Raw genomic sequence first — 14,965 nt, 5'->3', positions numbered from 1 at the left:
CGGTACTGTTCACGCACGAGTTACTGTTCACTGCTGCTAAAAAAATACACCAGCAGCCAATTTAAATTGCAGCACAACCATTTGTCACTAAAATGGTTCTAACTCCATCATACGAACTTGGAATTAGACGATTCTTGTTCCTATGAGTCACAAATAATAATACGAACACAACCCTTCAATCGAAACTCAATTCGGAGCTCATTTGCCCAGTGCGATATCCATTTCGCTCGTTAAACAATTACTCATGTTTCGCATCAAAAACCTAATCGCGGCTTGATGAAATTAGACCAAAATTTTCAGATCAGTCCTATAATTCATTATCAAAATTCCGGAAGTCTCAAAATTAAATTTGGATCTCTAGAACTAAAAATGAACCTTTAGATCATTACATTTAATGCTCAAAACGACAAAAATCTTTCAAAAACTCTTCCAAAATTTGTCCGAGCCTCATGGGATCCCAACAAAGTATACTAACAAGTCCCATAATATGACAAAAACTTAGTTGTTCCTTCGAATCACCAAAAAACAACGCAAAAATACTAAATTCACCACGGATTTAAGCCTATGAACTTTGAAACTTCAAATTTTCACATATGATGTCGAAACACGTCAAAACTAGTCCGAATGACCTCAAATTTTGCAGACAAGTCCAAAATGATATAACGAAGCTACAGCAACTCTCGGAATTCCATTCCGACCCTCGGATCAAAATCTCACCTATCAACCGGAATTCGCCAAAATACTAACTTTGCCAATTCAAGCTTAATTCTACACCGGTCATCACAAAAATATTCCGGACACACTCCTAAGTCCCAAATCACCTAACGAAGCTATACGAACCATAAAATTCACATTTCGAGCTCTCTAACACATAAGTCAATATTCGGTTGACTTTTTCAACTTAAGCTTCCTTAAAAGAGACTAAGTGTCTCAAACCTTACCAAAATCATTCCGGAATGACTTCAAATTTTGCACATAAGTCACATTCAATATTACAGACTTGCCCCAACTTTTAGAATCGCATTCTGGCCCCGATATCAAATTTTCCACTTCCGGTCGAATTTTCTCAAAAACCTTCAAATTTCTATATTTAGCCAAACGACTCCAAAATGACCTACGGACCTCCGAATTCACTTTCGATCGCGCTCCCAAATCCAGAATCACCATACGGAGCTACTCCCAGTCTCGAAATTCCAAACGGACATCCATAACACTGAAATGCATTTTAAGCCAAACTGATGCAATTTCTTCTAAAATGCTATCTTCCACAATATGCGCCAAAACGCTCCCGGGTTATCCAAAATCCGACCCGGGCATACGCCCTAGTCTAAAATCATCATACGAACCTGCTGGAACCTTCGGATACCAATTCCGAGGTCGTTTACTCAAAATTCTAATCCTAGTTCATTTCTTCAATTTTAAGCTTTCAAAATGAGAATTTCCATTTAGATTTGACTCCAAACTTCCTGAATTTTAATTCTGACCATACACACAAGTCAATATACCTGAGATGAAGCTGCTCATGGCCTCAAACTGCTGAATGACGCGCCAGAGCTCAAAACGACCGATCGGGTCATTACAACATGTGTAGTAGAGGAGAAACATACGAGATAAACAAAGAAAAACATTCATAAAGAAAAGAGAAGAAAGAATCAGAAAGTTTTCCAGAAACCCTAATTTGAAAATCAATCGATTTAAACAAAGAAAATTGGGGAAAACCCTTAAAACATTTGAAAATAGCACGGATTTATCACATAACCAAGCAAATAAAGAAGAAGGAACCTCGAATGGCTTATAGGGTTTCTCAGAAACCCTAGAAGTAAGAAGGCTTGGAAAAGGTCTGGTCTCGAACAAGTCTGAGCCATATCTAGGCTCTTAAAACTCGAACACGTCGGAATAGAACCGGAGAGACCACAGGAGCGCAGATCGGCGGAGGATCTTCTCGAACACCATAGAGGTCGAACCTCGAAGTATCGAACAAACGGTCTTAGGAGTGAAGGAGGGTGGGCACAGGATGTCCATGGCCTGAGAAGCCATGGACTCCGGTGAGATTGGTCGGAGAAGGCGAGGGAGACAACAAGTTTTTTTTGAGTGATTGAGAGTGCTTGAAAGAGAAGGGAGTTCAAAGGCAGTGGTCTAAGTGAAATGAGGATTAGGGTTTGGGGGTTGGTAGAATTAAAAAGGAAAGAAGGGATGAGGGCCGTTGATCAAAATGATCAATGACCAGGATCTAAAGATACAAAACGGATGGGTTTAGTAATTGGGTCAGGGGTCGGGTCCAAATCCCAATTGGATCGTTGATTTGAGGTGTAATTGGACTGAAATTGGGGATAAAATTGAAAGGAATTATGGTTATAATTGAAATGAATTGGGCTGCAATTGAAATAACCAGTTTTTCCTCTTTCATTTTATAAAAATAGTAAAAGTATTTTAAAAGCAAGCACAAAGTCAATAAATAATATGTAAACATTAATTTAAAAATATTGGGGTCAATTTATATTTATAAAAATGCTATTAAATCTTAAAGAGGCTGGTATTGCAGTTACATGCAATTTAGTTTTAAAATACCAAACAAATTTATAAAAATATGAAAAAATCATGTTAACTATATTTTGATGTAAATGTGAGAATAAAATAAATTATTCTCCAAAATGGCAAGTTTTGAGAATAATTATTGGATTTTATGGTGTAAAAATAGACCATAAATTGGTTTAAAAATCCTTAAAAATGTCAAAACCTTTTGAGGTGCTTATATGCACATATATGCTATTTTAAAAGTAATTTTGGTATAAAAATATATAGGAAAAAATTGGGTATCAACAGCGAGCCTGCTTGATAATTCGGGCTTGTGTAGGACACTTCTCAATGGGAAGGTCGTTATTACTTTTATGGGGTGGCATTGAAAATAGGGCAAGAGCTTTCGTGAAGCTACGACCAATGCTAGAGCTAATATCTCAAGATGTGGATACCGTATTTCTGCGTCCACTAAGGTTTTGCTAATGTAATAAATAGGAGATTGCGTACCTTCGTTTTCGCGAACCAAGATCGCGCTGACGGCAACCTCGGATATGGCTAGATACACCAGCAAGGGTTCGCTTGGGCTTGCTTTGACCAGCAGTGGTGGCGAAGATAGGTATGCTTTTAATTTTCTCAAGGCCTAGACACATTCCTTGTTCCACTGTAACCCGTGGTCTTTTCTTAACACGTTGAAAAATTTATGGCACCTGTCGGAGGATCGTGAGATGAACCTGGATAGGGCGGCTATTCGCCCCGTCAGCTTTTGTACTTGTTTTTTGTTATTCAAAATCTCAGGTATTGCGTCTATCACCTTGATATGATCTGGGTTGACCTCGATGCCTCGTTGTGATATGAGAAATCCTAAGAATTTTCCTGAGGCTACGCTGAAGGCGTATTTTTCGGGGTTCAGCTTCATCCCGTACCTTCTCAATATCTCGAAGGCTTCCTTCAGATGGTCGATGTGGTCTTCTTTCTTTGTCGACTTCACCATCATATCATCGATATAGACTTTCATGGTCTTACCGAGCTGCTCTTTGAACATTTTAGTGACCAGTATTTGGTACCTAGCCCCTGTATTTTTGAGCCCGAAGGGGATTACCTTGTAGCAATATATCCCTTGGTGGGTGATGAAAGTCGTCTTCTCCTAGTCCTCTTCGGCCATTATGATTTGATTGTAGCCGGAGTAGGCATCTAAAATCTCAACAGTTCATGTCATGCGGTGGCGTCGATCAGTTGGTTGATGTGGGGCAGCGGGAATGAATTTTTTGGGCATGCCTTGTTCAGGTCGGTGAAGTCCACGCACATTCTCCACTTCCCATTTTTCTTTTTGACCATGACGACATTGGCGACCCATTGGGGGTACTTCGATTCTCTGATGGAGCCGTTGGCTAGTAACTTGTCTACTTCCTCACTGACCGCTTTATTAATAGCGGCGTTGAATTTCCTTCTCATGTGCCGCACGGGCGGATGTAATGGATCAATATTCAGCTTGTGGGTGGCGATATCTCGCGGGATTCCCGACATATCTAAATGGGAAAAAGAAAATAAATCTGTATGGTTAGTTAAGAATTCACGATACTTACTTGGGTTGGTGAGGCCATGCCCGAAGTAGGCTTTCTTTATAAGGTCAGTGTCGACCAATTGGACTGGGTCGAGATCTTCTACCGTCGCTTTACAGGCCTCCACAACGTCGGGGTCTCTAATGGCGTCCGTTGTTGGGTTAACCTTAGTGCCTGACATAGCTGATTGTTATGCCTCTGCACTCACCCCCTTTAGCTGTTTGGTGTGGGCGCAATCTTGAGCTATTTTGTAGCATTCCTGTGCGGTGCACGACTCGCCTCGAATGCTGAATACTCCCCACGGGGTAGGGAATTTGATCACTTGGTAAAATCTTGAAGGGACCGCTTGCATGGCGTGTATCCATGGGCGTCCTATGATGGCGTTGTACGCCGTTTCCGGGTTCATTATGTGGAAAGTTGTTTCCAGCGTGACTCCTCCTACTAAAACGGGTAATGATATTTCTCCATAGGTCCGTTCCACTGCATTATTAAAACCAATTGGTTTTATGCAACGCGGTATTATCTTGTCCTCGAGTCCCCATCGTACGAGGACCCTCAGATGGATAAAACAGGCGCCACTTCCGTTGTCAACCATGATCCTTTTAACATCCGTATCGGCGATACGTAAAGTGATAACTAATGCATCGTATTGAGGGAAAGACAAACCGTTGGCATTGGACTTATCGAAGGTGATACTATCTTCGAAGTCGTCATACCGTTCATGGGCTATGGTTCACTTCAGTTTGTGCGTGGTGGTGAACTTGACGTGATTGATTGCTGAGTCGTCGCCGCCTCCGACGATCATTTTTATCATACGTGCTGGGGAGGGTGGCTTCGGCGGCCCATGGGGTTGTTCCCATCCGCATGCAAAGTTACTTTTCCCTCTGTCATTGAGTAGTTCCCTTAGGTATCCCTGGTTCAGCATCCTGACTACCTCTTGCCGTAGGCCTATGCAGTCCTCGGTTTTGTGTCCTTGTTCCTGGTGGAACTCACATAGGATGTTTGATTTCCTTGTGGTAGGGTCCGATTTCATCTTTTGCGGCCACTGCACCTTGGTGCCCAGCTTCTCTAGTGCGTACACTATTTTTGAAGGAGACACACAAAAGTTATGGGCGGATAATAAAGGGGGCATACCTATTTCGTTTCGGAGTGGGGCGACATGTCTCTGTAGTGCGTCCGTGTGCCTTGGTGGTGGCGGATGGGAGGATCGGATGTAGGGATGGTGCCTTTCTCTGTTGAGACGTGGGACTTGCTCCCGCCGCCCCTCGTTGCATAGATCCCTCCTAGTGTATCGTCGTTAACCATTAGATCGGCCCGTTGAGGTCGTCCTCGTCTGCTCGTACCCCAGCACAGTATGCGTTATGGATTTTGTCCCATGTGGTAGGGGGATACTTCATGAGGCGGCTTAGTAACTTTTTAGTCTCCCTCGAACCATCTCTATTCAGCCCATTCTGGAAAGTGGCGACCGACTTGCCTTCCGACACGTTTGGTAGGCTCATCCTTACCCTGTTAAACCTGGCTAGGAAATCCCTGAGTCCCTCTATTGCGGTTTGCCTGACGGCGAAGATATCGTTTACCCTTGCTTCCGCTTTCTTTGCTCCTGCATGGGCGGTGACGAGCTTATCCGCCATTTCTTCAAACGTGGATATCGTTTTAGCTGGTAGTTGGGAGTACCATGTTAGGGCCCCTCCTGTTAACATCTCACCAAACTTCTTCAGCAGCACGGATGGTACTTGTTCCTTTGATAGGTCGTTGCCCTTCACAACAATGACATAGTGGATCAGTTGATCCTCGGGATCTGTGGATCCGTCATATACCCTTAAGTAGGGTGGAATTTTGAAGGTTTTTGGGATAGAGTGAGGGGCAGCTTCCTCGGCGTACAGTTGCTCAACGAACCTTCCCACGTCGCATTTTGGTAGCAACTTGGGAGCACCGGGGATCTTGTCTACCCTCTCCTGATGTTCTTTCATTTGGTCACGGAGTGCCTTGTTTTCATTCTCCATTTCTTCCATCTTCTTCAGGATGGCTGCGAGTGTGCCGTTGTTGGTCAGTGCCTCGATGGGCGTGTTATTTGCTCATACAACCTCAGGTTCACCTATAGAAGTAGTGAGGCCTACCGTCGGTGTGCACTTGATGTTACTTTGTGGTGACTTCTCGACAAAGCCACTTAGAGTACTTGTCAGCCACTCTTCCAATAGCTGCTTGACTACCGGGGGTGTTTCCTTAGCCACAGATGTTGAAGCTCTTTTTTCATGTAAGATCGTCAGATCCTCAGATGGGGAGGGTGAGGTTCCTCCATCGGCTACGATACCGGGTGTTGTGTTCAAAATACCCTCTTCACCAGCCTCGTTGAGAGGACCTATGAGATTGGTTGTAAAATCCACTATTGTTTTCATTCTTGTGTTATTTTCGGCAATCTTTTGTTTTTGCGCGGTGTAGAGAATGGTAGTTGGTTGTCCTCTAAGTGCAAACTATGATTTTGATTCTCGAAATCCTCACAGACAGCGCCAAATTGTTTGGCTCAAAAGTTATCAATATACTTTGTAAGCTTAAAAACAATCAAAAGTAAAGATAATAAGATCTAGAGATGAATAAATGACGTTGTTATAGTAGATCTGAAAGATAAAAAGATAGTATAAGATAAAAAAGATAAAAAAATGGCATTAGAGACGCATGTGTTACTTCTCTGGAAGTGTTAGATTGAGGTGAAAAACCATAATAGATAAAACGAAAGGGGGGTTTCAGTCACTTATGTCCCAGTACAAGTGCGAACATGAAATAAGTTGATAACTTAAATGAATACATTTAGGAACCAAAAGTTTGAAAGCGATAAATAGTACTTGAGGTCCTTACATGATCTCCGAAAAAAAAAGTTTCTTGCATACATAAGCAAATATTAAATAAGTGATTTTAGAGAGATCAAACTTTCTATATAAGCAATTCCATCATGAACTCTAAAATATTCGTGCCAGAATCCAAAAGGACCTGTGGATGTCCTAAGTGAAGTATGTCCAAATGTATCCATATGGTTGGTCCAAGGTGCACTTCCTAAAGTCTCAAATAAATATAGTAGCACTTCACCATTTGCAAATCTATATTTCAATTTGGCTTATACAATATTATTGAGTCGTATGGTAAACAATACAGTCCAAGATTCTTTGACACCATAGTCTTTTATTACCCACAACTTAAAAGTGCCCCATCCTTGATGTTTATGAGTAGAAGAAACGCAAACCATTCCTTCCATTACTGAAAGACCATAATTAGACAACACATCTTCATTAGTTATGTGAATTTGCTCTAGCAAAGGTATCTCCGTTCACCTCATTTTAAAAACCAAATAAAACCAAATGATAAATTCTTGATATTGTCTTACCAAGCCAATGAAATGCTCCATGAACAAATACCATAGTATCTATATACCAATTGTCATTTCGGTAAGGATAAATCGTAAGTTTCTGTCCCCAGCTAGGGCAAATGGCAATGGTAGTTGAATAGGAATAAATCTTTCTCCAAGAACCACTTTTTAGCGAGAGAATTTCTACGGAATGTAGTATTTGACACATGATCCACTTAAGGATCTTGTACCCATCACCCGTCGCGTCTTATCCCAATCCGAACATAGTATACAACCGTCTAAATTCTAAATGGGGAAGAAGTGTCGACTCTCTTGTGGAAAGGTTCCATAGAAAAAGTTGATCAGATTTACCAAATCCGAGAACATCCAACCCATTGAAACAACAAAATAACTGGCACTCAAATGGTTTGAAGGTTGAAGGGCAATCGAGTTCTTGTACACACTTTGATTGATAATCGAGTTGCTGTACATTCGATAAAGGAGAAAATAGAAACTAAATTTGATGGTGGGTTTCATATCAACACTACCAAACCATGACTGGAAAATAAGAAATTTGTGGTTATTCTTGGCATGATTGAGATGCTTCAACTTAAAGTAAGGATCAGATATTAATGCCTGCCAAGAGTTGTAAACACATTTGAGCTGAAGAAGAGACCGTACGGGTAACCTCCTGAGGATTTCCATAATTATATCGTCTTGGAATTGAATTCATACTGATTCTTTCTTCTGTTGCTGATGTTGGCATCTAAGAAGATTTGCCATTATTGTTATTGTCACACCTCCTTTTTACACACTTATCCCGAAAGATAGTGTATAAGGGAGTTTTTCCAATTTAAGTGACATTATTCGAATTTGGGATTATTTATTTATTCAGAGTCTCCACTTGGGATGGGTTTGACTTTTGGTGTCCCAAGTCACCGGTTTTTTCTTGAATCCCAAATCGAGAAATTTTTTGACGTTCCGAATGAAGTCTGCGAACCAGAAATTCTGACTAAAGAATTTTGTTGACCCGAGGGAAGGTGTTAGGTACTTTCGGATCCCGTGGTTCTAGCACGATCGCTTAAACTGTTATAAATGGCTAAATATCTGATTTTTATACATGTTTCATCTATAATGCAATTTTACATTACTTACCGCTTTAAATTAATTTTTAGGAATTTGGCAACGTTATTAAAATACGTCTCGAACCACGTCACATAAATGCACCCGTAGTTTTTGACATATTTTAATACTGTTGAGATTTGGATTTGGGTTACATAAATGCACACCCGAATTTAGGAAGGTAAAATTATTAAAAAACACGCCTAAAGCAACTAATGTGTTATTAACTTTGCGGGAGGCCATGAAAATTCGCTAAATGGCATATCCCGATTTCTAAGGATCAATACAAGACTAATTAAAACGAGGGTCATGCAATTGTCATTTTGTTCGGCACAACACACCTCCATTTATTCCAAAGGGTTTTATTAACAAAATCAAGTGTCACGGCAATGAGCACATTTGACAATGACAATTAGTTACACTTACTAAATAGCTTCTATCCGCCACCACATACAATTATCACATGCCACCTAATTTTGACCAACCAAACACCAAAAATATCATAGAAAATATTTCCTAAACTAAAATATGAATACATTGCTAACTCACAGGATCTGGACAAAGGGAAACATGGAGGAACATTATACTAATTCAAATTAAGTGAAGCTTTGACAAATAATTAAGTGAAGCTCCCAATCAACAATAATTAAAATTTGCATCATAGTTTACCAAATCTAACGACAGACATGTGTTTCCAGTGAATCCAAGCCCCAAAACATTAACACACAATTTTAGTAGTAGGATATTTCCAAATCAGTTCTCCAATATATACACTGTTAACAACGGAAAGTCAAATAACTAGAGCAATTGTACTATGCAAGCTGTCACACCTCCTTTTTTCGCCCCCGCGGGTGAAGGAGTTTTTCCAATTAAAGGACAATCGAAACGGAATTTATTTATTTATTTCAGAGTCGCCACTTGGGAGATTTAGGGTGTCCCAAGTCACCAATTTAATCCCGAATCGAGGAAAAGAATGACTCTATTTAACAGTCTGCGCACCAGAAATCCGGATAAGGAATTCTGTTAACCCGGGAGAAGGTGTTAGGCATTCCCGAGTTCCGTGGTTCTAGCACGGTCGCTCAACTGTCATATTCGGCTTGATTATCTGATTTTATACAAATATGAACTTATGTGCAAATTTTAACTTTTTACCGCTTTCATAATTATTATTATTTTTTTTACAGGAAATTGCAACGTTGTGAAAATGTATCTCGAATCGCGTCAAAATCAATGTACCCGTGGTCGTCGACACGATTTGACTCCGTTGAGATTTGGATTTGGGTCAAATAAATGTGCACCCGAGTTTAAGAAAATTAAATTATTAAAGGCGCGCCTAAAGCGACTAGCGTATCATCTACTTTGAGTAGGGCCGTGGAATTTTGCTAAACGGTCCATCCCAAAGTCTAAGCAATTTTTAAAGAAAATATTTACTGAGGGCCCCGCAATTTGTATTTTTATTCGGCGAGGCTCATCTCATTCTTATTTTTTTAAAAGGAATTTGCAACGTCATGGACACGCATCTCGAACCACGTCACAATCAATGTACCCGTGATTAGAGACACATTTCGACTCCACTGAGATTTGGATTTGGGTCAGATAAATGTGCACCCGAGTTTAAGAAAGTAATTTAATTAAATCGTGTCTAAAGAGGCTAACGCGTTATTATCTTTGGGGAAGGCAGTGAAATTCACTAAACAGTCCATCCCAAATTCTAAGTATTTATTATGACCAATTATTGAGGACCTTGCAATTTGTATATTTTTTTTTATTTGGGCTAGGCTTGTCTCATTTTTTTTAAGGATAATCTTAGAATGACTACATTTTCTATTTTTTGTTTTCTCTAAAATAAATGAAGAAAAGGTCCTACTTTTATTTACATACTTTCGAGTTATTATAGTTATGTTTCGAAAGTGAGTTGTTTAAAGAGTTTATATGGGCAGCACATAGAATATTCTACATACAGACAGAAAAGAAAGAAAAGACTACATTAAATTACAACTTCAAATCTTTCTCATTTTTGCATTCATGCTTCGAGTGGCTTACAAGATGAACCAGTGTATCAGTTTGTGTACCTGGTATTTGGAAAGCAAGGAAAGAAGATGAAGATCAGTAGAAGCAGCAGTAGTGTAAATACACAGCAACAACAGCAACCCAACAGCAGCAATTCGAATCAGATTCGAGGCCCAGAAAACTTTGAAGAAAAATCGAACAACTGAGTAGAGCAAACCCAAAAGCTTGTAAACAAACTAAACAACAATAAACCACGCGTGTATTAAACCCGAAACTCAACTCGTTTCTCACTTGTTTTTGTTTTCTCTTTTTTTTTTAACTCTCTAACACTCTCTTAGGATTTTCAGAATGTCTCACTCTCTCAAAAGTAAACCTCAAAAATCTTTCAAGTCATCCAACTCTAAGTCTTGAAGCTCAAGTGTAAAAGTCTTTTTTCTAAGTCTTAGTCCTCAAGCTCCCTTTAAAATGTGTCAAATGACTCTATATATAACAAGACTCTTGTCTTGAATCCCCAACCCGAAATATTCCCCCAATTGCATGCTTTGTCCCCACTACTTAATGTTTTCCTTATTTTAAACCCTTGTCCCCCATGCCTAAATGCTTTGTCCCCCATTACATTAAATAAATATATCAACCCCAACCCATTACATCTTGTCCCTCATGCCTAACATAAACAATTACAATATTCCCCCCACTACATTATGTCTTGTCCCCCACTATATTAAACAATTATATCAACCCCACCCCATTACATCTTGTCCCCCATGCCTAACATAAACAATTACTCAAAATGTTCAATTCCAAAACTACCCCTCCGACCTTACTGCAATTACCAATTTACCCCTGAACGTACTGCAATTTACCAAACTACCCCATCAGCTATAACCAATTTACCTAATCAATCTCAACCAAAATACAGTAAATATGACCAATTTCTAAACAAATTTCAACAACAAAATACATGATTCAAACTAAATCGACTAATCAAAAACAGAAAACTCACATTAAACCACTGGGTTACAAACGAACTTCAAACAAAGATGAACATGAATTAAATCTATTTTAAACAACAAACATGACGGATTCAAATGATTTAACCAACATTAACCATTTCTGAAAAAGAAATACATAACAATACATGAAACAAACTGAAGAAATAATTAATTTAACTTCAATTTGAATCTAATGACATTAAAACTAACAATTTCACATGAACAAACTGAAAAATTAACAAAACAAGGAACACGAACAAAACAAAAATCAAAATTTACCGATTTTAGATTCGAGCATATCAAAACAAAATACGGACAAAAAGTGAAACTCAAAACCCACTAACCGGATCGAAACAACGAACAACGACTGACCAACGACGAACTCGAATTGTGTATGGATTGTTTCGACAAACCTTGACCAAAGCTCGAACAAACGAGATGGTTGAGTCTCGTTTTTGGACTGGACTGAAAGCAACGAACCCAAATGTGAAGCAGCAACGATGGGGTCTGTTTGGACGTAGCGAAGAAGAAGTAGTAACAGCTGGTCGTTTGGATGGAGACAAATGAAGTGAAACCCCATGTCCATGGCTGGAGCTCGGATATGGCAGTGGTGAGCGTAGGCAGCCATGGGAGCTCGAGTTCGAGCTCGACGAAAACGAAGAAGATGAAGCAACAACGACTGGGTTTCTTTGGATGTAGCAGAAACAGCCATGAAGCTTCTTTGGACGTCGCCAAGGAAAGCAGCCATGGGAGCTCAAGCTCGAGATCGACGACGAATAAGGAAGCAACCTGCTTGGCTTTTGGTTTGGAGTTGCTGTGCAGGGTTATGGGCGATGAAACACACGCGTTGAAACTGCGCGCAGCAGCAGCTCACGTCTACGAGCTTGTGGTCGTCCATGGCGGGGTTGTGCGACGAAGAAGACGAAGTGTTTGGATGGTGAAGCAGAAAGAGCAGCAGTGGCGTGAAGGAGCAGAAGCTGGTCGTGAGGTGGAAGGGAAGTAGCGAGGGCAACCATTGTAGGATTTTTGGGAGTTTTGGAGAAGAAGAAGAGAAAAGAGAGGGGACGGATGGTTTAGTTTTAGGTTTAGGAAATGAAATGAAGATTATGAGGGGTGTTGGGTATTTGGGTTAGGGACTGGGTCGACCCGGTTTGAAATGGACCGGGTCGTAGGGAAGGTTGAATATTTTTTGGGCTTTTAGCTTGAATTTGAAGAAGAGCCCAATTCCGATTTTCTTTATTTTTTGCTCTCTTTTCTTCTTTTATTTTTCTAAAACTAAATTCTAAAAATCCTTATATTATTCTATAGAACTAAATTAATTATAAAAGCGCAAATTAACTCCCAATAACAATTAACGCACAATTAAGTAACAATTACGCATAAAATTATACATTTGGACATTAAATGCTAAAAATGCAAAAGATGCCTATTTTTGTAATTTTCAATTTTTGTAAAATAAACTTAATTATTAACAATTGTAGAATTAAATCCTACATGCAAAATGCGACATATTTTTGTATTTTTTTTATTAATTTATCAAATAAACATGCACAGACAAATACAAACAATTATCCAAAAATGTCACAAAAATTCTCAAAATTGCACACCAAGGAAAATCATTTTATTTTGAATTTTTTGGGAGTAATTCTCATATAGGGAAAAAATCACGTGCTTACAGCTGCCCCTCTTTGCCCGAAGACACGAAGGGTTTTCGTGCAAAGATAAAGTGAGCGATTTTTGCCCATACGAGTACTCCGTATGAAGCATTTTTTGAAAAAGATTTGACCGAACATTTGCTTTAGAGGTTTCCTACATATCCTGGGCTAAACAGGAATCAGGTCAATGTAGTTCGGGAAGTTTTAGTAGTTGGGACTACCGTGGGACTGCAATGTCACTGCTGTTGCATGCTATTACCACTGCTTACCGATCTCCTTGTTACATCGTGCTTAAGAGAAAACAAGAAGCTAGGCTAGACTACGAATCATAAGATCTCATCTATCTTCAACTTGTTCTTGTTGCCTTGCTTTCTTGTCGGCTTGTGTTTCTTCCGGTGCTTTTCTTCCGAGACTTTGGGGATGACACTGGCCTTTTGCTTTTCTAAATACCAGTTTTCATCATTTTGTTCGGTCCGCTGGGGACATGGCTTTCTTCATTAAGTTTTTCAGCGGTTCCTCTGGGGATACGACTTTCTTCATCAGATTTGTTATGCTGGGCATAATTTAATGTTCACAGGCTGCTTCTTTCAAGACGCGTCTTTTCTTCCTTTTGACTCATGCGCTTGAATTTGTGCTGGGACCTCTTGTTGCCACCTTCTGCTTTCCGGTGATGAGATTTTTATTGTTTCCTGCTGGGGATTCCTGTTGTAACCTTCTGCCTTTCGGTGGGGTTACTGATTTCAAAATCTGCAGTATAAGACTGAAAAGTATTCCTCTCGTTATACAGGTGGGCGCCTGACTTCAACAAACAACTTTGTAAAATAAAACGTCTTTCCTCTCTTCAGGCGGGCTCCTGACTTTAACAAATTTGAAAAATAAAATGCCTTTCCTCTCTTCAGGCGGGCTCCTGACTTCAACAACTTTAAAAAATAAAAACGTCTTTCCTCTCTTCAGGCGGGCTCCTGACTTCAACAAACAACTCTAAAAATAAAATGTCATTCCTTTCTTTAGGCTGGCGAGATTTCAACAACTTTTAAAAATAAAACGCCTTTCCTCTCTTCAGGCGGGCTCCTGACTTCAACAACTTTTAAAAATAAAACGCCTTTCCTCTCTTCAGGCGGGCTCCTGACTTCAACAAACAACTCTGAAAATAAAACGCCTTTCCTCTCTTCAGGCGGGCTCCTGACTTCAATAACAACTTTAAAATAAAAATGCCATTCCTTTCTTTAGGATGGCGAAATTTCAACAACTTTTAAAAATAAAACGCCATTCCTCTCTTCAGGCGGGCTCCTGACTTCAACAACTTTGAAAATAAAATGCCATTCCTTTCTCTAGGTTGGCGAGATTTCAACAACTTTTGAAAATAAAATGCCTTTCCTCTCTTCTGGCGGGCTCCTGACTTCAACAACTTTGAAAATAAAATGTCATTCCTTTCTTTAGGTTGGCGAGATTTCAACAACTTTTAAAAATAAAACGTCATTCCTCTCTTCAGGCGGGCTCCTGACTTCAACAACTTTGAAAAATAAAATGCCTTTCCTCTCTTCAGGCGGGCTCCTGATTTCAACAACAACTTTGAAAATAAAATGTCATTCCTTTCTTTAGGCTGGCGAGATTTCAACAACTTTTAAAAATAAAACGCCTTTCCTCTCTTCAGGCGGGCTCCTGACTTCAACAATTTTGAAAAATAAAACGCCTTTCCTCTCTTCAGGCGGGCTCCTGACTTTAATAAACAACTCTGTAAATAAAACGTCTTTCCTCTCTTCAGGCGGGCTC

Source organism: Nicotiana sylvestris, chromosome 5 (assembly GCF_000393655.2).
Source record: "Nicotiana sylvestris chromosome 5, ASM39365v2, whole genome shotgun sequence".
NCBI classification, from domain to species: domain Eukaryota; kingdom Viridiplantae; phylum Streptophyta; class Magnoliopsida; order Solanales; family Solanaceae; genus Nicotiana; species Nicotiana sylvestris.
This window is presented reverse-complemented; position numbering follows the sequence as displayed.